This window comes from Symphalangus syndactylus, chromosome 4, assembly GCF_028878055.3.
Source record: "Symphalangus syndactylus isolate Jambi chromosome 4, NHGRI_mSymSyn1-v2.1_pri, whole genome shotgun sequence".
NCBI lineage: Eukaryota > Metazoa > Chordata > Mammalia > Primates > Hylobatidae > Symphalangus > Symphalangus syndactylus.
In genome coordinates, this window is record NC_072426.2 from 114845615 (window position 1) to 114869395 (window position 23781).

At 37.7% G+C, this 23781-nt stretch overlaps 1 protein-coding gene across 2 annotated transcripts in view; it reads left to right on the forward strand.

Moving 5' to 3' along the window:
• The first annotated feature begins 224 nt into the window (after window positions 1-224).
• Window positions 225-23781, forward strand: part of IL15 (interleukin 15) — a 376963-nt gene continuing 353406 nt past the window's right edge. The window contains exon 1 of one of the 2 annotated variants that reach the window (XM_063637646.1): window positions 225-409. The gene's annotated coding sequence lies outside the window, so the exon portion shown is untranslated. The remainder of the gene's footprint in view (window positions 410-23781) is intronic. The other variant, XM_055275991.2, reaches the window with a different exon arrangement.

Here is a 23781-nt window from a genome sequence, read left to right on the forward strand (position 1 = left end):
AGAAATGGAGCGCAGCGCCGGTGGACTGGCACTGCTGGGGGACCCAGTACACCCTCCACAGCCGCTGGCCCGGGTGCTAAGCCCCTCATTGCCCGGGGCCGGCAGGGCCGGCCGGCTGCTCCGAGTGCAGGGCCCGCCAAGCCCACGCCCACCGGAACTCCAGCTGGCCCGCAAGCGCCGCGCGCAGCCCGGGTTCCCGCTCGCGCCTCTCCCTCCACACCTCCCTGCCAGCTGAGGGAGCCGGCTCTGGCCTCGGCCAGCCCACAAAGAGGCTCTCACAGTGCAGCGGTGAACTGAAGGGCTCCTCAAGTGCCGCCAAAGTGGGAGCCCAGGCAGAGGAGGCCCCGAGAGCGAGCGAGCGCTGTGAGGACTGCCAACACGCTGTCACCTCTCAGTGTCTTTATAAAAGGTGAGCGATTTTCTGCTCAGTGTATGAACTTCTACTCATAAAGACAACACCACAGTTGAATACTATATTAATAATGATGAATACGGAAGTGTTTATTAGCAAGTTCTATATATCTAATTAGAAGGCTTTGGGCTATAACAAACTCTGAGAATACAAGCTTGAGTACATTACCCAGTATTTGAGAGGTGTCTCAGAACACATGAATGTGAGGATCTTGTGAAATTGACTGGACATTACATTATGTTGTACAGTTAGAACCAGATAATCTATCAAGGTGAAAAGCAGTGTCTGGGACATAGGCCAGTGTCTGGGACTTGGTCCAGGATATTCCTAGGCAATGGCAGGCAGCAAGTCAATGTTTTTCATATGCTATGTGTACATGCTGTGAATGGATTCAAGTCCTGATTTTGCCATTTTTAAAGATACCCACTAACAAAAGCTGGGTGAGACTCACTATTTAAGTGAGACCTGAAGTTATGGCTATAGGGCTGTAAAAGGCTGTACAGATCAGTAACAGTTATTATTTATATGCACATGTGTGCCTGCATACAAAACAGGGAATAACATAACATTGCATCATTTAAATGAAAAAATTAACCATCATATCCATGAAATATTTACCTCAGATGTAACTTCATGAGGGTTCACATCCTTCAAAACAGCATTTGAAACAATTTATAATTGAGTTTTACAAAGTATGAGCTAGATTCATTTAGCCTGATTTCTCTAGGTAGATATTGGTAGTAAGGCATTGCACAAAAGTGACTACTTCAGTGGAGGATATCCCACAGAAGGAAGGATTTTAATAGGAACTCACTGGGTGTGGGAAGCCAGTGGCAGAAGTTAGTGGAAGCAGCGTGGATTTTGGGGGTGCTGGTTTGCTTATAGGACACTCTCAAAGTCACACTCTTTTTCCCCTCCACATGGTTCTATTCATCTCTTTCACAACAAGTCTTCATACAGCAATCCAGAAGGCAGAATGAAACATTTTTGCCATCCAAACTTGAGCTTGTACAGATTCTGTTTCTGCCCTCTTTTGGGGTGTAACTTGGACCAGTATGAATGGGTGGGGTTGGTAAGTGTGTGTAACTGTAAGATACCAGCTTATGGTTGCCCATTTTAGCAAATAAAAATACAGGACACTCATTCCAATTTGAATGTTGGAAAAACTGTGAATACTTTCTTTAGCATAATTATGTCTCAAATATTGCATGGGACATATTCATACTAAAATATATTTCTTGTTCATATGCATTTCAAGTTTAACTGGGCCTTCCGTACTTTATCTGGCAACCCTTATTTAGTTAGAACTTTGGTGAAGGAAGCCACCATTCAAAGGTTGACAGTTTTGTTGATGATTTGTTTTGCACAGTGATGTTTGATTGGCCCTCTTTAGATAGTCGATATAGCCATAGGCAATCAGAATTTGATAAACTGATGTGTTTTGTAATACAGTTTGGCCCCAATATTCTTTGGAATCTGGGGAAGTTTGACCTCTCCATGGGTCATGTTGTTGAATGAGAAAGCAGGATAGAGTTCTGTCTATCCAGGCTTTTAGGCTGCTGTTCTAAGCAGGATCAGGCTGGTTAATATGTGATGTTGTTCTGTGTTGCTGTTTGACCCCTGTGTTCTTTGGAGTCTATGGAGGTTTGCCCTTTAAAAATCAAATTACCACGGAAACTGCTTTACCCAAAATTTTAGTTTACAGCATTTGTTGGATTACTTATTGGGGTAAACAAAGTTTAGCCATGTGTACATGTTTGTAAACTGTTGAGTTTGTATTGCTATCTCATGGCTAGTGTTCTGAAATAAAAGCTATTGGATTATTATATGTGTATATGCATTAGATATGTTTATGTATATGCATATTTATTATGTTATATATCATATCTACCAAATTGACTTATAAATAAAACAGCACTCAAATTAAGTAAATAAGCTCAAAATATTTTTCAAGTTCATGTGACTTAAGCAAATTTTTAACAAACAAGCTATCTTTAAAATTATTGGTAAGATAAAAATAGAAGTGCCTTCAGATATGTTAGAATACACTTTTGTCTGTGTTTTATATTTGTCTCTGCTGGATATTTTGAGGTGTCATGGTTTGGCACAGAAGGTTATAAAACTATAAACTCAGCCAAAACAAAATGATTGTTGTGTGCCTTGACAAATGAGACTAATTTAATGTTGTTAGTTTAATAAAAACAGCGGAATCTTCTGAATTATTGACAAAAATACCTATAAATTTAACTATAAGGTTCTTAGGAGAGCACCTTATAGTCACAGGCTATAAAAAATGGTTGACAAGGAAATAATTCGAAATAATGACTAGCTTTGTTTAATATCTCAGTTTTCAGAAGTAATTAAACTGTTAAAAATGAAAGAATTGAGTACATGCAAATGAGATAAATGTTGTAGGTGAACTTTTTGTGCAATGTAAAATCTTAAAATTGTTTTTGATGTTCATTGGATGTCTGAGTTATTTACTATCAAGAAAGGGCGGTGATATAGGGAAATATGTTTCTAAAAATTGTGGAACGGTCTCATCTATAAAATGCTAATATTTGACAGACAGTTCAGGATTTCTGGTTTCCATTTTCACTAAAATTTAAGGTGACTAAGAGTAAGAATTGTAGTTGATGTACAATTCTGTACATAAAATGTGCCAAAAAAGATGTGTCCTTACTGATAAAAAGAATAATTCTCTCTAATTCAGAAGTTATCTAAAGGTTAATTCAAGTTATAGACTTGAAAAGATTATGTATGCAACAAGGTAGAAAGGAACAGTAAATAGGGGAGAGAGATGTGAAGAAAGTTATAGGTATGTACATGTATTTTTGGTAAAATAAAAGGTTATAAATTAAAGAGAATAAGAGAATAGTTTTGTAGGAGAAAGGATCTTGTATGGTAAATTTTTGTCCTGAAGTAAAATGACTGTTTTTTTTTTTTTCTTTTTTAGAAAAGTTAGGATGAAACAAATCCAGGTAGTTCATATATGGTCTGTGTAAGTCATATGTAGTTTTTCCCCATTTCTCTGTGTATCTGTCTTCACACATATACAGAGAAAATAGAAAGAAAGCTGACAAAAGTTAGATAGTAAAATATTCTTTAAAACCTGGTAAAACAATTAGAGAAGTTTAGCAAATTAACATTGCTCATAAAGTTCTTATTCTTAATGAAAATAAATTAAGAAATATTGTAAAGAAATACATTGGCAGTTTGGCAATTCTTTAACGTAGTTAAGCATGAAGCCAGATTTAACATGGAGCCAAATTTCATATCATATTTGCATAGTATGATACAGATAGTATTAGGATAGTTTTGCTATAGGTAGTATATGCATAGTGCTGCATAGATAGTATTAGCACTAAACCACTTACTGGTCATGTGCCTAAAGTGAGTTTCTTAATGGCATAAAATGTATAGTGGTATTCATGGACATCAATTTCCAGGAATGAGATACCCATTATGTTTCTTTTAGGTTCTAGGTAACACTGTATCTTCCAAGGTAAACTGAATAGGAGAAGAATTTGATGTTGTTTTACTGTTTGTTTTTGCTTTTAATTTTCATTTATTTACTGTTTGTTCTTATTTAGGTTTCACTTATATATACATATATATGTATACATACATTGATTTTTTTCCTAGTTTCTAATGGAAAGCTTGTATTTGGTTCTGTGAAAAATCATTTTGTTTCCTATGCATTTACAATGGTTCGTCATTTGTTCTATTTGTCTAAAGTTTCTAAGCTACCTTTGTCAAGCCTCCAAAAATTAATAGAGCATATCAGCCATTTTAAATTGGATTTGTTTTGCTTACCTCTGATGATCTTGAGAGCTACAAGAGCTTTAGGTTTCCTGGCAAAACATAAAATTAAATCAAAGACTTATTTTTGTAAGTTCTGAACAGAAATAGTACATTGCCAATTTTGTTATTTGGAAAAGTAGGTGAGAGTAGAATGAGTTCATGTCCTTTGTAGGGACATGGATGAAACTGGAAAACATCATTCTCAGTAAACTATCGCAAGGGCAAAAAACCAAACACCGCATGTTCTCACTCATAGGTTGGAATTGAACAATGAGAACTCATGGACACAGGAAGGGGAACATCACACTTCGGGGACTGTTGTGGGTTGGGGGGAGGGGGGAGGGACAGCTTTAGGAGATATAACTAATGCTAAATGACGAGTTAATGGGTGCAGCAAACCAACACGGCACATGGATACATATGTAACAAACCTGCACATTGTGCACATGTACCCTAAAACCTAAAGTATAATAATAATAATAATAAAAAAAGAAATGTTTAAATATAGTGTTTATTTCCAGGGTAATTCAAGTCAATCAATAATTTGAGTTAGTTTCAGATCTTTTTCTTTAGGTAATGAAGAAAAGCTGTGATATGGTTACAAAGTTTTAATGGTCAGAAAAGACTGGCCTTATCCTTAGAGAAATCAGGATTTCTCTCAAATTACTTTAGTTTTGTTTACCATTATTAAAATTAAGTGACATTCACTAAATTTAAGTAGTAATTTTAAAAAGCAAGACTTTCCAGTGATTTTTGATCCTAAGCCTTTTATCACTGTTAGGCCTTCGTGTACATACTTGAAAATAAAATAGGTACAAGGTTGCACTGGTTTGAAGATTCTAGTGATGAAAGTTACCTAATCAGTTGTCAGTACTGTATCTAGAAATCCATCTTGGAAATTTGTGATGATGCACTTGTAAATCACTGAAAAGAAATTATCGTGGGCTTGTTCTTACTTTATCCCTGTTTTATGGTATAATATTTAAGTGAAAGGAGACTATCTTCATACTGAATTTCCAGAACTGATATTTGTATTTACCATTTTTTAAGTAATGTAATTGTCTTACTATGATCAGTTTGGCATAGGACCTTACATTTTTTATGCTTTTGGTCACAGTTCTGTGACTAGAATGCTAGCAATTAACCTGATGACTTTAATACAATGGTTTGAAGTGCTGACTAGACAGCGAATCAGTGTTTTAATTTGTGACATGTTAGAGAAAATGATTAGGACTTTCTAAAGTATAAATTTCCTATTAACTAATTGTGCTGTTAAGTGACAGGGCTTTTACTCCTGGGTCGGAAAAAGTTACTGAATCCTGTAAATTTTGAGCACTGATACCAGTCAAAGCTTTGTCTTCAGACCCAGGAGAAGGCGACAATCAAAATGAACTGCTTTCATGAGACACAGGCCAGAAATTAAAACTATTCAATCCCTCTAGACCCAGGGAATATCACAAAAGAGGTGGGCAAGCGAGATTATAAGGGCCGGTTCTGAGTGATAAAGTTAGTTCAGAGTTTTTCTGTAAATTAAACGTTAATATCAAAGGCCAGTGTCTGGGCCTCTGTGTTGGAATAACAGGATTTTCTTGAAGCATTCGTCTGCTCTTTAATAGAAGATTGTAAAGGTTATAAAAGATTTATGGAAATCTTACCTTATGGTCAAACTAATTGGAATTAAATAGATTTGTTTATAAGAATTGGAGTTAAATAGATTTGTTTACATTATTAAAATTAGCTTTCACATTAACAATAAACCATAAAAGGGTAAAATTTGGTTATCTCATTTGAACAAATTTTTTGTGTACTATTAATAAGAGATGGTCCTGTGTGATTTCTCTTTGGTGGAGGTGGGGAACTAGAGAGAGAAAGATTGTATTTCAGAAGAAAACTATAGTATTATTAATAGATTAACCTTTGATTCCTGAGTGGCCACCGGGTCACTCATGGTACAGAGCTGCCCACAACACTTCTCCTGAGCATAAGCAGCCAGAAAGACCCATGATCAGATTCCTCATGAATGAGAAACTGACAAATGAGAAGGGACAGGGGACTGAAACCAACCCAATTGTCCTGTAGAACTGATGTTTATGGTTTCTTTCAATAAACATAGAAATTGATCCTTACAGTCTTAAAACTTGAGAAAGTTGCATTTATATGAGTTTCTTTCTCAGGAAGCCAACCATCAGGCCTCCTCAAGAAACTGAAACTCACCAGATTGCTGCATTTGGACAATGAGATGCCAAACCCCTCACCCATCATGACTGCCTAACTGACCACCTGCTCCCTGTTGACAAACTCCTCTTCCTTGCCCCTCCCGAATTCCTGTCTTCCCACACATGGTTACATTTCATCCCTGCTACATTAACTCCGAACTTTAGTCAATTAGGGAGATAGATGGATTTAAGACTGATTTTCCATCTCCTCAGTTGCAGCACCCATCCAATTAAAGTCTTCTTCCCTGACAATCCTGGTTGACTTAGTGATTGGTTTTCTGTGCAGTGAGCAACAGGGCCTAGACCAAACCCCTGGAGTTTTGGTAACAGAAGTGTGATTAGAGTGTGAACTGCTAACTACTTGTGACTTTAGTCAGATTTTTTTAAATTCTAGGGACTTTGCTTTTTCCTTAACAAGATAAGAAATTTGGATTAAAGGTTCAGTTTGCAACCCTGAGTACACATTAAAATCAACTGGGAAATATCCAGAAAAATACAGTGCATCCCAAGATGACCATATTATTTACCACCCAATGTCCTTAAAGAATAAAGGGGCAGCTAAAAATAATAAACAGCCACCAATTGTTCTATAACAGGTTTCACATAGAACTTTCCCTCAGGGAAACTGGAATGTATTTTCTCCCTATGAATTCCTAGAAATTATGACTTAATTGGTCTGGAATGGGCTTCAAAAATCTCATCAGGTGATTGCAAAGAGCAATTCACTTTTGAATCACTGGAACCTTCTACCTCTTGAAGTCCTTTTCACTGCATCTGATAGGACCTTGCCTCTTTTGTACTGTGAAACCAATGATTGACTATAAATAGGTATCTACATTTTGGGCATTTGTATTTTGTCCTCAGTTGGCATTATTCACTGCCTTTTTACTGAGTCTCCTTTCTATCTTTTTTCTTTCTTTCCTGTGCCTATACAGACCAGAGAAAGGCAGGAATAAGAATAAGAGGAAAACCCTGAGGCCCTTTTTGTTTTTTCTTTTATGAGAAACCCAATTCTAAATCAGTTTCTCTGGAACCATGACCTACCACAGAGAAAGTAGATTAAAAAATTATTGTGGCCTCTGGGAAGAACATGTTTACTTATTCCTGGATTCAGGTCATGTTAGCGAACAAGGATTAATGGCACATCCAATTAAGGTGAGCACTAGGGATTGCACGTGAAGCATTGCTTTGACAATTACTGGTCACAGCATCTCAGCATCTCAGCTTGCCCAGGGAAGGCACTGAACAGTCCACTCTTTCCGATGAGAGAAAACCACACTTGTTATTTAACTAGGACTCTATCTGGTAATGCAGATTTTTTTTTATTGCTCTTTATTAGCCTCTTGTAAGATAATACGCAAATTTAAGAACTCTGAAAATGATGTGTCCCTCAGAGTATTTATTTATGCCATGTCTGTAATCTCCAAAGGGGTGCTTCTTAGTCATGCATGTGTCATGCCGTGTGATTCTATGTATCCATTCAGATGTTATTGGATAAGGGTGGACAAGTGAACCAAAGGCAGTCATTGACATAGGAGAAAAGGTGACAAGACAACGCAATTTCCTTTCTCTCAAACACGAACTGAGAGGGAAGGCAGTTAATGGGTGGAGGTGGAACAAAATTTATAGGTTGTAAGGTAGGAAAGAGTGGAGAGACTATGAAGGGCCACTTGCAACCCAAGGATATGAACAATCAGAAACTACGAGAAAGCAGATGCAGTGTTGTTGAAAGTGTGGTATATGAACATTAGTTTTGGTCTGTTAACTGTTAGTTACCAGTCTGCAATAAGCAAAGACAAAGAGAAGAAACTAAACTTTTAGACTGCATAAAAGTTTAACATTGCTGTGACACCCAAATGCATGGTTTTGTGTTTTATAAAAGTACTGGCCTATGATGGATTGAGACACAGGGGAAGGATGTTCCTTTACTGTATATAATTTGAGAAGCACTGGATTAGAAGATGATGGAGTAGTAGATCACAGTATAAGAAGAAGGAACCACTTAGAGAAGTGTAGAGTCATATTAATGACTGAGTTTTAACATTCATTTGTGAATGGCTGTTGCTGAAGCCTTTAGAACTGCCTTGATCCTCAAACCATCCCACCATCTTATACTATTTTTCCTGGGGTCTAGTTCACGATCTTTTCTGTAATTTGAGTGAGTTTCTGTTCCTTGTAACTAAATAACCAAAGAATATAAATAGAAGAAAAAAGAGAAACATTTACAAAGTTGTGCTGGGGATTCCAACTTATTGTACCATAGGATCGAGGAATGTCTTTACATCTTTTTTGGGTATAGTAGGTTGTTATCATATCATTTTAAATTAGAAATGTGTGAAGGAAACAACAGAATGAAAAAAATTACCAAAAAATAGGATAAAAAATTTGCCAATCATGTATGTGATAAGGGTTAGTATCTAGACTATATAAGGAACTTGTACAACTCAACAACAAAACAAATAGCCTGACTTAAAAATAGGCAAAGGATATGAATAGACAATTCTCTAAAGAAGATATACAAATGTTTAACAAGCATACGAAAAGATGCTCAACATCATAAGAGAAATGCAAACCAGGACCATAACAAGATATTACTTCACATCCGTTAAGATGGCCATTATCAAAAAAATAGAAAATAAAAAGTGTTGCTGTGGATGCAGAGAAGTTGGAACCCTTGTGCCCTGTTGGTGGGTATGTAAAATAGAGAAGACATTATAGAAAGCAGTATGGAGGTTCTTTAAAACATTAAAAATAGAATTACCATAGATACAGCAACTATACTCTGGGTATATATCCAAAAGAATTCAAAGCAAGAACTTGAAGAGATGTTTAAACAGCCGTTTTACTTACATCACCATAGCCAAGAGATGGAAGTAACTCAAATGTTTATCAACAGATGAATGGATTAAAAAATGTAATAAGTACATACAATGGAATGTTGTGCAGCCTTAAAAAGGAAGGAAATTCTAAAATATGTTATAAACAGTGATGAATCTCAAAGACATTGTGTGAAGCAAAATATGCCAGTCACAAAAGGACAAATACTGTATGAATCTACTTATATGAGGTACATAAAGAAGTCAACATCACAGAAGCAGAAAGTAGAAAGGTCGTTGCAAAAGACTTGGGAAGTGGGAGGGAAAATTAGTGTTAAGTGGATATAGAGTTTTAGTTTTGCAAGATAAAAAAGTTCTTGAGATCTGCTGCACAACAATGGGAATACACTTAACATTACTGAAGTGTATACTTAAAAATGGTTGAAATGGTAAATTTTACATTATATTTTTTTACTGCAATAAAAGAAAGAAAGAGTATGGGCTCGGCGATTCACATCTGTAATCCCACTTGAGGCCAGGAGTTTGAGACCAACCTAGGCAATATAGCAAGACTTCATCTGTTTTAAAAATTAAGAAAGAATTAGCTGGGCATGGTTGCATGTGCTTGTCCTAGGCACTTGGGAGGCTTAGGTGGGAGGGTTGCCTGAGGCCAGGATTTCAAGGTTGCAGTGAGCCTTGATGGCATTGCAATCCAGCCAGAGCAAGACCCTGTAAAAGAAACAGAAAGAAAAAAGGAAAGAAGGAAGGTAGGAAGGAAAAGGAAAGGGGGGAAGAAAAGTAGGAGGGAAAGAAAGGAATAAAAGAAGGAAACTGGTGGCACAGTCATTCAGCTATACAGGGCATATCATGAATTTGTACTTGATCTTACCCTGAGATTGACCCCTGGAGTGTCTATGTTCCCTGGGAATATTGTAAAACTGAACAAAATATATAGCTAGGGATTCCAATCATTCTGCTGAGAATTTTTTTTTTTCTGTGCTAGCCTTAGTAAAAGAATTGAATGCATGGGGGTCTAGGAGTTTTTCCCAGTCAGAGACACAGAGGTGGGAGACACTGAGGAGCTCTGAGGAGCTGTCGTGAAGACATCTGATACCACAAGGTTCTTGGTCACTGTGTAGCAGGTCGGTCCCAACTGTGGGGAGCCCACACAGAAGGTAGGCCATGTGTTTGACCAATGGCATGGCGGGATGGTTTGGAGTAGTTCAACATGGCAGAAAGGAGTAATTAAAAAGATAATCAAGAGAGACAGTAAACACAACATCTGAAGCAAAGGAAAGCCAGGATGCAGGTGGCATCTGAAATTACTGATTGATAAGGCAATTCCATACTTCCTCCCTTCTTTGAACTAAAAAATCTGGGATATTTATAGATACCTGAGAAGGAAGGAGGGCTGACATCCTGTTATTTTTTTAGGCAGTGCTCTCAATCTATTGGATCCACAAAGTTTTTTAATTCAAGAACCACCTGAGTTGCCATTACAATTTGTTGTGGAGAACAATGAAATATGTAGACTCAGCCAGAAAGAAGGGGGTTAGGGGACTCTTAGCTGTGGGTATGTGGATAAAATTAAGAAGGTGAATTGAGAAATCAAACAATCGAGAATGACAGATGCCAGACTCAAGAGCATGAATTTATCCTACAGGCCATGAGGAGCCAATGAAGATTGCCATTTAGTGTAATGACATAGGGGAAGAAAGATTATACAACATAGATTTAGGTTTGATCCATGTGTGCAAGATGGCTTGGGGTTCATGCCAGAGGATCTTGCATATAGCCTTGTCTAATTAATGGGGGCCTTGATCATAGATGTGAAAGAGGAATGCTAAAGAGTGGATGTGAGGGACATGAAGAAAACAAATGTTAGTAAGATTGGGGACAGATTAGATGTCTAATTAGATGACTTACTCACTTTAATCTCTTGTATTAACTTTAATTGTTAGATACAACATATATTAAGCTACAATTCTATTAGTTAGTATGCAGAGTGAGTTAAATAGGCCATCACACATCTTTCAAGAGTTTCTAATTCAGAATAGGCAATCACAGTTTTAAAAAGCACACGAAACAAATTATGTAAGAAAAGTAATGATTAGGAAGAGTCACCTTAAAATAGTGTACATTCTGAGTTACAATATATTTTAAAGGAAATGCAGTTTTATTGATTTCAAGTTTATATAGAACTAAGTGTTCTAGGTTAATATTAAATAGAAGAAGTTCTGTTTTATTAACAGATAACATTTTAAAAATTAATATTAGTATTAATAAGTAAAATTTATCAAAATAATTTTTAATCATGAAATTTGTCCAATCCATTTAAAAGTTTGGGATAAATTTGGTCTGAATTTAAGAAGTTATTTAAAATATGTAATTATATTTGATGCAAGTGTAAGATCATTTAGAAACCCAGAGAACAATATAAAATTCTGGGACTAGGATGTTAACATTTCTAATGGTTTACCAAACCATCTGGGCAGCAATTCTAGAGGAGGAATTCAAGGAGTTGTTTCTGGAGTAGAAGAAGAAAAGTACTTGTAGGTTTGAGCCCGTGCCTCCTATATATTTGTTATGGACTGAATTGCAACCCCACAAAATTCATATGTTGAAGCCCTGACTCACTATGTATTTGGAAATAGGGCTTTTAAGAGAGTAATTAAGATTAAATTAGATCATAGGTATGGGCACTAATCCAGCAGGATTGGTGTCTTTATAAGAAGAGAGAGGGATACCAGAGCTCTCTCTCTTTCTGTGAGTGCACAGAGGAAAGGCCACCTGAGAGCATGGTGAAAATGTAGCCGTCTCAAACCAGATCAGTTCTGAACAAGATGTTAGTGGTCATTTTGGGATTTTCTCCTCATCTTTGCTAGTTGAAATCTTAGATGGTTGAATTTACATTATAGCTTCATGAATTAATTGAACTTACTTTAATTTAAAAGAATAGTGAAACTGGCTGGTTTTCAAAGCACCTTTGACCTCTAATATGTTCTTCTATCACATGGACTTGTGTTGTCATAATTAAGATTTTACCCCCCTTGAATGGTGGGCAACACAGAGATCTGGAATATTTCCTCTTCCATTTCTTTCTTTCTGTTTCTCTGTCTTATATTATGTTGACAAGAGTGTACTTATGAACTTAAAAGGCATAAGGAAAAATTAATATTCACAGAAGTAGATGAAGTATCTATGCCTTAAAAAATCTGTCATATGGTTTGCAGTTGTTTCTTGTATTTATTTTTAAACTTTGCATTAAAGAAGCCGACATTCCTGTGGCCTTGGAACTAGACCCCAGCTTTCCAGGAAAAGTAATTTTTTTATGGCAATTAGATGTCTTAGACCAAAGCTTTTAACAACTCAGAGCCTGTTGAACAAGAAGATATTATCTCAATTCCTTTGTTAGAAAAGAAGATTTAAATTTCATTATTACTTCTTATTCATTTGGGAAAATAATGCTTCTGGTAAAAATGCCATTATTGTGTATGTTAACATTTAAGATTTGCACATATAATTCTGTCATAACTCCTCTAAGCCTGATCAAGCCAAAAGATGAGAATTGAGAATTATTATTTAAAGAGGAATCAGTCAGAAAAATGCCTGAGTTACATTTATTCAGATTTTAATCAATTAATTACTCATTTAATAACTTGCTTATTTATTTTTATTTACTAGGTATCTATATCATACATAACACTATGGACAAATGTAATAAAAGTCAAAATGTGACACTACTAGAAATAGCTTAGTCTAAGTCAATTTCCTTTCAATAATTTTAGGGCAAATAGACGAATTCTGATATTTTTTGTTAAAATAACTCTTCATTTAAAACAGTTGGCTGTTCTCTTGAATCTTGTTAGAAAAGGCATATGATTGTGGCTTTGAACTTAATTTTATTAAGTGAGGTTTTCCAGCTTCATAATAAACTACAGACCTCATTTCCAAGGGAATCAGTCATAAAGGATGGATTAATGTTCTAGTTCCTAAAATGTCCTTTAGATGTCTCTGTTTCATATCTCATGTGGACCAATACAGCAGGCCACTGGGAAAGACATTGCCTGAAGCTGACTTCCTGACAAGTTGAATTTGTCCTCAAAGGACAAACGAAGCTCTTTGAAAATAGAATTTGACAAAGTTAATGAAAGAAAAATGTGGATGATGGCATGCAAATATATCATTACTACTTCATAATATTTTTATAACCCAAAAAATCATCTATAAAGTGGAGATGTCCTTTTCTACTTAGCTTGCAGGCAATTCTGTTGCATAATATAAATTTAACACTATTTGGTTTTGTAGTGCAATCTGTGTTTTTATTAAAGCATATTCATTCAAGCTGGTCTTGAAAGAATCTTGAATGAACAGTAGAATGAAAGCTAAGATGGGATATTGATAAAAGAGGACTTAAGTAAACATCTAAATAATGCGCATTGATAAACCTTAGCCTTTCCCCCTCTTAACATACAGAAAGTGAGCAGGTGTGGCTTAGGTCCAATGGGCAGTATATTAGGGGTTTTCTCTCTGGAGTAGTTGATTGGCTTAAGGGAAAAGATCTACATATTCTGAGATTTCTGGGATTTAATCACCCTGCAATGAGGCCCACCAATTAAAATGTTCTGCCACCCAGACAGAGCTACTGATTGGTTATAAATTTGAATAGGTAGCCAGGAACCACTAGACATGTGAAGAAAGCATCTCGTTTGAAAGTCAGAGCCAAGAGCAAGATGAAAGGAACTCAGAGGAAGTAAAGACAGTGTAGGAACAGAAGAAAAAATGATAAGATAAATATCCTAGGGAACACGGGAAATATATTTTACTCCTGAAGCAATAACAGGGACCTATAAAAATAAAAGAATAAGAAATTCATAAGAAAAATGTTTTCAGCAGAAGTAAAAAATTTAATAGAAATACAAAAGATAAAGTGAAGACTGTTTCAGAAAATTAGAACAAAAAGAGAAAGACATAGCAGATAAGAAAGAAAATATTTTTAAAAAATTAGTCGACCAAATCAGGGTCAAAATGTTTAACTATTATGTCTTCAAGAAACAGAATGAAAATCAGAGAGAGAGGGGAAAAAATTGTCAAGAAATAATGTAGGAAAACTTGTGAGTATTGAAAGCTTTGAATTTCTAGGTTGACAGCCATCTGAGTGCCCAAAAATGAATGATAGAAAATCTGCATCAACACATAACATCATGAAATTTCAGAACCGTGAGGATAAAAAGACAATCCTAAAAGCAGCCAGGTAGAAATAACAGGTCACATTCAAAAGATGGTACTCAAACAATGGAGAAGTCCCTTCAAACTTGTGAGGAGAAATGAATTACAACCCAGAATTCCATGTTCAGCCAAGCTATCAATCAACTGTGAATGTAGAATGATATTTTCCAACATGTGGGATCTCAAAAAATGTGCATTCTGTTCATATTTCTCAGAACACTATTATGTACTTCACCAAAAAGAGGACCAACAAAAAGAGGAAGCCTCTGCATCCAAGCAAAAGATGCTACATGACAGGAGAGGGATAAAGGGACTATCTAAACGATGGTGCAGGGAAATCCCAGGATGACAGTTGTGTAATGAATCTGAGAACAGTCAGTTCAGGTCAGAAAAATTAGCCCAGAGAACTTCAAGTAGTATGTTTCCAAACTAAACAGAACTGATATATTACCCAGTGCTGCACATTTGATCGCTGAAAATTATACTTTCAACAAATCAAAGATAATCAAAATACTATTTTTGTCTTCCATTGTCCCTTTATAATTTTTCAGTGGTGGGATTTTTTTACTCTTTTTCTTACGAATAAATTCTCTAGAAGTCTACATAGCCAGTGAGCTCACTCCTAGAAGCTATAGAGCCCTGGAGGCAGAAACAGACTGGCTGTTTACCAAGCCTGTTTCTTTTTCTTCTATTGCACACACTTAGTGTTTCCCAGCTTCTCTTGCAGTTTGGCATGGCCACTTAACTGAGTTCTGGACAATCCAAATGTAAGAGGAAATGACATGGCACTTCAGGGTGATGGCTCATAACAAATCTTGATACAAGAGGCTTCATGTTTTTTCTCCTATCAGATTCATGCAGAAATGAACCTAGTGGCTCCAAAAGCTGTATGTTAATGATGGTGGAACCCTAAGGTGGAAGGAGACTGGGTTTCTAAATCACTGCTTGATGATTGGAGCATAGTCAACTGTGAATCAAGAACAGGCATTTCAGGTGGTAAAAAAGTATACTTCTATTGTCCTACCATCACAGCACATCTAGCAAAACTGTCCTCTGGAGACCTGGAAGGCAAACCATGTTTCTAGTCAGCCTATGGCTTTGGGAAAGGGTTTGGAAAGTCAGTCATGGGCTTTACCTTGTGTTTCCAGCAAAGTCTTACTAAAAAGGGAGGAGCTTAAGAAACACTTGGCTATTTTGAAAGCAGAAATGAAAGTGAAAAGAGAAAGACTGAAAATTTGGGCCCTTGAATTTGAGGCTTCAATCTTAGATATACTCTCAATATGTCAAATAGACTATCCAGTTCCAGACTATAAATAAAACTGCATTTGGTTTAATATCCAATCTCAGTGGCTCACCTGAGGTGGACCAGCTGCTTCCCATGGAAGAGGGGCAGGTAATTTTTCTATCCCCTTGCCCACTTATATGCTACTTATAAGCTGTCATTGCTGTTGCCATGGGAATGGAGTCAGAGACTAGAAAGGAAAAGGAGGCAGGGAAGTTTATGCTAGCTCTGATACTGTAAGATGGGCAGATGTCTGCAGGTGATTTTCCCTCTTTGGGTTGTTTTGGTGGCTCTGCAGGGTCACCCCCTGTAGGGCTCATCTGGCTGCAACCACTGCAGCTCTCTAGCCCAGTGCTCAGCCCCTGGGTTTAGGGAACCACTATCCACTCTCTATTTTGTTTAGAGGCTCATTACACTTCCAGAAAGTCCTTCTTGGACAGAGCTAAAGGTGGCTCCCAGCTAGCTCTCTCCTGAGGTCCTCATCTCCTCCACCAGAAATACTTTACTGCCCAAAGAGCTCACCAGCTGGCCCTGCTGCTCCAATAAGCCTGTCAGATGCCAGTCTTACCCTCTCTCAAGCTCCAGGAGACTTATCTCAAACTCTCCAAGTTAGCCAAGTGAAGCCCTTTTTGCAAAAGATAGCACTCCATTGCTCCCCTTGGAGAAGGTGAAGCTCAGTCTAGCAACACATGTAAACACACACCCGTCTTAACGAACTGTTCTCATCTCCAATCTTTGGACCCTTTTGTATTCTTCAGTGGGTTTGGAACTGCCCAGCTGGTTCTCTGATAGCTCCTTTGAAAATCTACATTTTGGTTTGACAATTCTCTTTGGAATTTCACATATTATATATTGTGGTGAAAGCTGAAACTTCCAATTTAATGTTAATGAGGAAAAACTCACTGTTTCCTCTACACTCAACACTTCACTTCTGACACCAAATGTGTGGGATATTTTTTTCCCACACCAATCAGTTCTCTCTGGATGTCATTTGTGTGTCCTACAATTCAATTACGGTACTATCTACCTTGCAGTTAGTGCAGACCCCTTAGGTTGAAGGCTCAGTCCCACGAGACTGCGCCCCCACCCCACCCCCTCCACTTCAGATGCCAGTGGCATGGCGTGGATATCCACATTACCCATAACATTTGTCCAACTTGGCTACAAATGGAAGGTTTCCACGACTTTCTCCTGAGGTTTGATATTTTTGCTCTGATGGCTCACAAAACTCAGGGAAACACTCACTTATGTTCACTGGTTTATAACAAAGGATATGATGAAAGATGCAGATGAACAGCCAGGTGAAGGCGTGGTCCTGAGCACAGGAGCTTCTGTCCCCATGATGCCAGGGTGTGCCACCCTCCTGTCCTGTGGATGTGTTTACCAACCTGGAAGATCTCCAAACCCTGCCTTCTAGGGATTTTTATAGAAGTTTCATCATGTAGGCATGACCAATTATTAACCCAGTCTCCAGCTCACAGTTTGAATTATGGCTTGGTGTTTCTGGAAAACAGCCCTCATGTTGAGGTTATCCAGCAGTCTGCCAAGTGTTGCCTTATTAGAATAAAGGCACTGTTATTACCCAGGAAATTCCAAGGGATTTAGGAGATCTGTGGCAGGAACAGGAGGCAGAAACCAAACGTATATTTTTTATTAGGTCACAAACATCCTGTTACACTGTATTAGAAAAAGTATTATACCTCTCTTGGAAGACTGAGGGAGATAATTAGTAATAGGCACAAAGAAATCAATTATATAATAAGGCTATTGAAAATTAACCAATTTAAAATTCCACATAAACTGAAAAGTTGTATAAGAAAGGAAACTGCCTTCTCTCCCTTTCACCCCCTGCCGTACTACTACAAGCTACTCCTTGACTCATCATTCAGGGAATGTGAGTAAAGGGGATGGGCCTCCTTACCCCTAAATATTCTTAGCAAATTAATGTGGAGGTGACAGGCTCGAAAGGTGGCTTTTTTCCTACCAGGTTGCCCATCCCAAAATAATAAAAGTAGCTAAATAAAATGCATTTCTTTTTGTAATTTGGTGTCATTGTCCTTAAAAAAAAAATGAGGCATGGTTACTGAACTCTTTGCCCATCCCATTTCTAAAATTAAAAACCTTAATTTCAATCCTGAATCTGCTCTCTGGTTCATTCTTCCTGACATCTACTTATTATACAAATATAGTCAATCTTTGGCTGGTTCCATGACTGACATCTTAGAACATCAAAATTAGGAATGGTATGGCCAAATTGTCACCTTAGTCCTGAACTATGTTATAAACCAAACGTTGGAAGAAAATGAGCACATTCATAAATAAGAATGGCTAGGTCTATAAAAGTTCCCCACCTTTTTTCATCTGCAGAAAATATTTATTTTGCAGGTTAGGGTTTTCCATCCGTCAGAAAAAAGAATTGCCATTACTGTTCTTTTCACTTCACACAGGCAGACTCATTTGCTCTACTTTCTGTGACTATCGCTGTTTTTTTTTTGTTTGTTGGTTTGTTTTGTTTTGAGACAGAGTCTCGCTCTGTTGCCCAGGCTGGAGTGCAATGGCACAGTCTCGGCTCACTGCAACCTCCGCCTCCTGGGTTCAAGCAATCTTCCTGCCTCAGCCTCCCAAGTAGCTGGGAATAGGCATGTGTCACCATGCGCAGGTAATTTTTTGTGTTTTTAGTAGACAGGGTTTCACCATGTTAGCCAGCCTGATCTTGAACTCCTGACCTCAGGCGATCCACCCGCCTCAGCCTCCCAAAGTGCTGGGATTACAGGCGTGAGCCACCGTGCTCGGCTGACTATCACTGTTAATAGCACATCCTATGCTGCACTATAATGTTTCTGCACTGTAATGTTTGTTAATGGCATGTTTCTCACTGTAAGATAACTCCTTAAGATTAAGGCTTTTATGCATTTTCATGTTCTCATGTTTAAGAACAATGCTTGGAACACCGATTCCATACATGTTGAATAAATGAATAAACTTAAATAAAAGAGCACTAGAATGAACTCAGATATGATTTACATTTGTTGACATTTTGAATCTCGTAATTATTTTTGTTTATCTCCTCTGCTTGGCTGTGAGTCCAAGAGTATATAAATCCTGCCTCATCTATGCCAGTAGCCTCAGCATTTAGCATTGTGCCTACTGCCTAAAATGTGATAGTTGCTAAGTTAATGTTTTGAAAATGAAGAAATGAATGCATCACATTATGAGATTTGCAAGAATAAGCTCCTTGGGTAGTCTGTGTCTTGCGTTTCATTATGCCATGCTTGTTCTCATCTTTAGGGACTTGAAAATGTTATTGAATCTAAAGAATATTGGTTTTGAGAGTCAATTCTCAGCTACAACGTTCACCATCTTCTGAAATACTATTTTGTCTTTTTACGAGAATAATGTTTCTATTTTCTTTTTGTTTTTTCTTTTTTTAATGTAACCCTGATCTTCAATGAAGACCATGTTTTACAAGTACACTTAGGATAAGCCTTTTATAAAACTAGTGCTTTGACTTAGAAGCCCCAGCTTCTTTGGCCAGTCAGTGCTGTTGGTGTTGGATGACTTAACGAACAATGCCTGAGGCTTATAGATAAAAGGACTCACAGAGCAAAGTTATTACATGAGTTACCTTTCTGAATAATACTTACTGCAGAATGTTCCTGGCATTAAGTAAAAATAGACCAAATATTAGCATTCTTAAAGCCCTTATCTTATATGCACACATGTACTGCTTTTGTTCTCAGTAGCATATTCAGTTCCCATTTTTAGGCAAAAAGGAACAAATTGTCCTCCCTTGTTCAAGGAAGATCAAGGCAGATTGAGTATCCAAAGATCAGCTATCTGTTGCAAACTTTGGAACCACTGTCAGGCTTATAGTCTGCCTCTCTGTACAAAGAACAAAAAACACTGGGAGGATACGTTTAAAAAATCAGACTATCAGAGGTAGTTGGAAATTTAGTTTGCCCTCAGAAGAGAAAAAAAAAAAAAAACAACCACAAAACATTTATGTTGCAAAGCAGGAGTAAAGAAAAAAAATTTAAAAGATAAAAACTGGCTAACTCTGTCATGCTCAATTGAGCAACAGAGCAAAATGAGATAAGTATATTAGTGGCAGTTGAGAAAAACGGCTTTTCAAATTCAGTTTTTTTATGAGAGTAATTTAGGAAGTGTAGTTTAAGAGTCATTAAGTACAAAATACCATAAACGTCAGTGTGAGTTGTATTCTGCTTTTGTTTGGTTCACTGAGTGACATAGCATACCTTAAATCTGATGAAGAAGCTCCTTTGGAGGCTATAAACCGAGAGGCATCGAAGCAAACGCTGGGAGCAGCCCTGAGAAAGAAAGGGGTCCCTTAAACAGCATTTGGCCATCTTGTTTAGAAGCTGGTGAGAGATAAGAGGAAGCCTTTGCTTCCAACTGATGAATGAAGTAATACAATGAACATTCTGGTGAGCCAGCCACCCACTTCCTGTTAAAAAAAAAAAAAAAAAAGGGAATGTGGGCATTTGCAGTTAGCTTGTGGGGGATGCTTTGAAGCAGGGAGGCAGGAGGGAGGAATGAAGCTTGAACCATCAAGCTGTGACGGAAGGAAATGTGAACCAAATGCAGCTGTGAGCTCCAAGACTTCTGAGCTATTACATCAGTTATTATGTTGGAATGGGAGGATAAAGGAAAGGCCGCCTCCCCTTGCCGCTGCTAGCCTGAAAAGTTATGAAGTGTAAAGTGTGATCCCTTGTAAATATTGGTTTGAAGGTCTCACCAACTCCAGAGTTTAAAAAGGAAGAAAATGCACTATAACTCTAAGATCTCAAGGGGAAAATATTTTGTCTAGTTCATGTTTGTTGAATATTTGCTGAGCTCCAAATAGGATGACAAATTCAGCCTCTGTCTAGATACTTCCAGTTTTTGACTCACTTGTTTATTTTGCCTTGCTGGCACCACACACGTTACCCTTAGAATAAAGCCTCAAGCCTCAATCATTCATACACCAGCATCCACCTCTTTACCAATACTCCTTCTCAACCCCGAACAAAAAGATACATCCATACTATCTACTCTAATCTTTTAGTAGCCACAGAGTTGCTCTGAAAATTGGCCATGGTTGTCTCACCTTGTGCTTCTTAATGTGTCTCCATCTGGACATCCAATTACACCTCAAGATTCAACCACATTGAGCTGGGCCTCTAACGTTTGGGAGAGTTCCCTTCTCCACAGTCTTCCCAAGCTCCTCCAGCTCATAGCCTCTTTCTCTAAATCTCTAGCCTTCAACCTGCACTCTGAGGCAGCCATACCTGCTGTCCACTGTTACGGACGGTTTTCTCAACTATCATCTCCTCCCCCTGACTGTAGATTCCATTGTATCCATCACAGAGTTTTATTTGTTTTCTGGAATTTTTATGTGTGGTGTGGCAATGTGTCTTCTCTCTCTCACTCTTTCTCTGCCTACACACATACAAACACACATATATACACAAGCATACTGGGAGAGGAAACTTTTCTTTCTTTCATTCCAAGTAATACTTGTTTACCTATTTTTTCCTCTACTTTGGCAGAAGCATCAGTGAACGACCATGGCTAATCCATTTGCCACGTCAGGCATTGTAATGGGCAGCCACCCTTTGGCCCTGCACCATGCTTTTGTGCTGCTGGTGTAAGTGACCTTGGCTCACCGATGGCGTGGACACAGCTGGCTCAATAGAGGCATGGGCTCAGTAGAATGGCCCACACACTGACTTAGTATGCTAAGATGGGCTGAGGCAGAGGAAGAATTTCTAGTTAGGAAAACGTAAGATGATATTTCACCGTTGTTGTGTATTTAATGACATAGAATCTATTTAAACATCATATCCACTTTATGGTATTGTTTTCATTTATTCACTGAATTGTTGATTTATGAATTTGTCTTTCAGATATATTATGTGTCCCTTAATGATGGAGACAAGTTCTGAGAAATGCATTGTTAGGCATGTTGTATGAACATCACAGAGCGCACTTACATGAACCTACAAGGCAGCTGTGTGCTCCTATACTACAAACCTGAACTGAATACTGTAGACAACTGTAACATAATGGTTAAGTATTTGTGTATCTAAACATAGAAAAGGTACAGTAAAAGTATGGCATGAAAGATTTTAAAAGATGGTACACCTGTATTGAGCTAAATGGACCTAGCAGAACTGGAAGTTGCTGTGGGTGAGTCCATGAGTGAATGGTGGGTGAGTCCATGAGTGAATGGTGAGTGACTGTGAAGGCCTAGGCTGTTATGTACACTATTGTATACTTTAGAAACATTGGACATTTATGCTGTACTCATTTTTTTTTTTTTTTTGAGACTGAGTCTTGCTTTGTCACCCAGGCTGGAGTGCAGTGGTGTTATCTCGGTTCACTGCGACCTCCGCCCCTGGGTTCAAGTCATTCTCCTGCCTCAGCCTCCTGAGTAGCTGGGATTACAGGCGCACACCACAACGCCCAGCTAATTTTTTGTATATCTAGTAGAGACGGGGCTTCACCATGTTGGTCAGGCTGGTCTCGAACTCTTGACCTCTGGAGATCTATCCACCTCTGCCTCCCAAAGTACTGGGATTACAGGCATGAGCCACAGCACCCGGCTGGCGGCTGTACTAAATTTATAATAAATATTTTCTTTATTTAATAATAAATTAACCTTAGCTTACTGTAAACTTTTTACTCTACAAACTTTAATTTTTAAAAAGTTTTTGATTCTTTTGAAATAACACATCTCAAAACACAAACATATTGTATGGCTGTACAAAAATATTTTCTTTCTTTATAGACTTATTCTATAAGCTTTTTCTATTAAAATTTTGTTTTTACTTTTTGAACTGTTTTGTTAAAAGCTAAGACACAAACAGACACATCAGTCTAGGCCCATGCAAGATCAGAATCATCAATATCACTGTCTTCCACTTCCACATCGTGTCCCACCGGAAGGTCTTCAATACAATGCCTTTTTTCTGCAACGTCTCCTGAAGGACTTTCCAGAGGCTGTTTTACAATTAACTTTTTAATAAGTAGGAGTACACTCTAAAATTATAATAAAAAGTATAGTATGGTAAATACATAGACCAGTAACATAGTCATTTATTATTATTATCAAGTATCATGTACAGTACATAATTGTATGTGCTATACTTTTATATGACTGGAAGCACAGTAGGTTTGTTTACACCAGCATCACCACAAACATGTGAATAATACCTTGCACTACAATGTTAGGCTGGCTATGACGTTGCTAGGTGGTAGGGATTTTTCAGCTCCACTATAATCTTATGGGACCACTGTTGTATACATGGCCTGTTGTTGACCAAAATCTCATTCTGTGGTGCATGACCGAATTCAGATCTCTTCTGTGTGAACAAGTTTGGGAGGGAGTTGTATTAATTATGTATGGCCATACAACCAGAAAACCTCAGTAACATATAATCATAAACATTTATTTAATTTGTGAGTCTGCGGGTCAAATGAGTGGTTTTCCTTGTCTGGGCCACACTTAACTGGTCTCAGTGTTAGTTACTCATTCACCTGTTGTCAGCAAGCAACATGACTGGGGACTAGCAAGTCTAGAAGGGTCTTGGCAAGGAGAGATTAGACAACTCAAATCTTTGTCATGTGGTCTTTCCTCCTTGAGCAGGCTATCCTGGCCTAGATCACATGATGGTGAAGTTTTGAGACAGTGATGGCAGTGAACAAGACCTCTTGAGGAATAGTCTCAGAACTGGAACAAAATCATTTCTATCATATTCTATTGATAAAAAAATAAAAAATAGAAGAGTCAAAAGGCTGGCCCCGATGCAAGGTAGGGGTGGAGCAGGTAGGGGATACGTTCACCTCTTTAAGAGAGGAGGTGCAAAGTCATATTAGGAAGTGGGTTCAGGGAGGCCACTTAAACCACTCATGCATTCAAGCTATCATAAGGAGACACACAGATCCCAAGTTAGAATATAATGTGATAAGGACTATCTATAAAAGCAGTATGTGTGCAATGGTGAGACATTTGTTTACAAT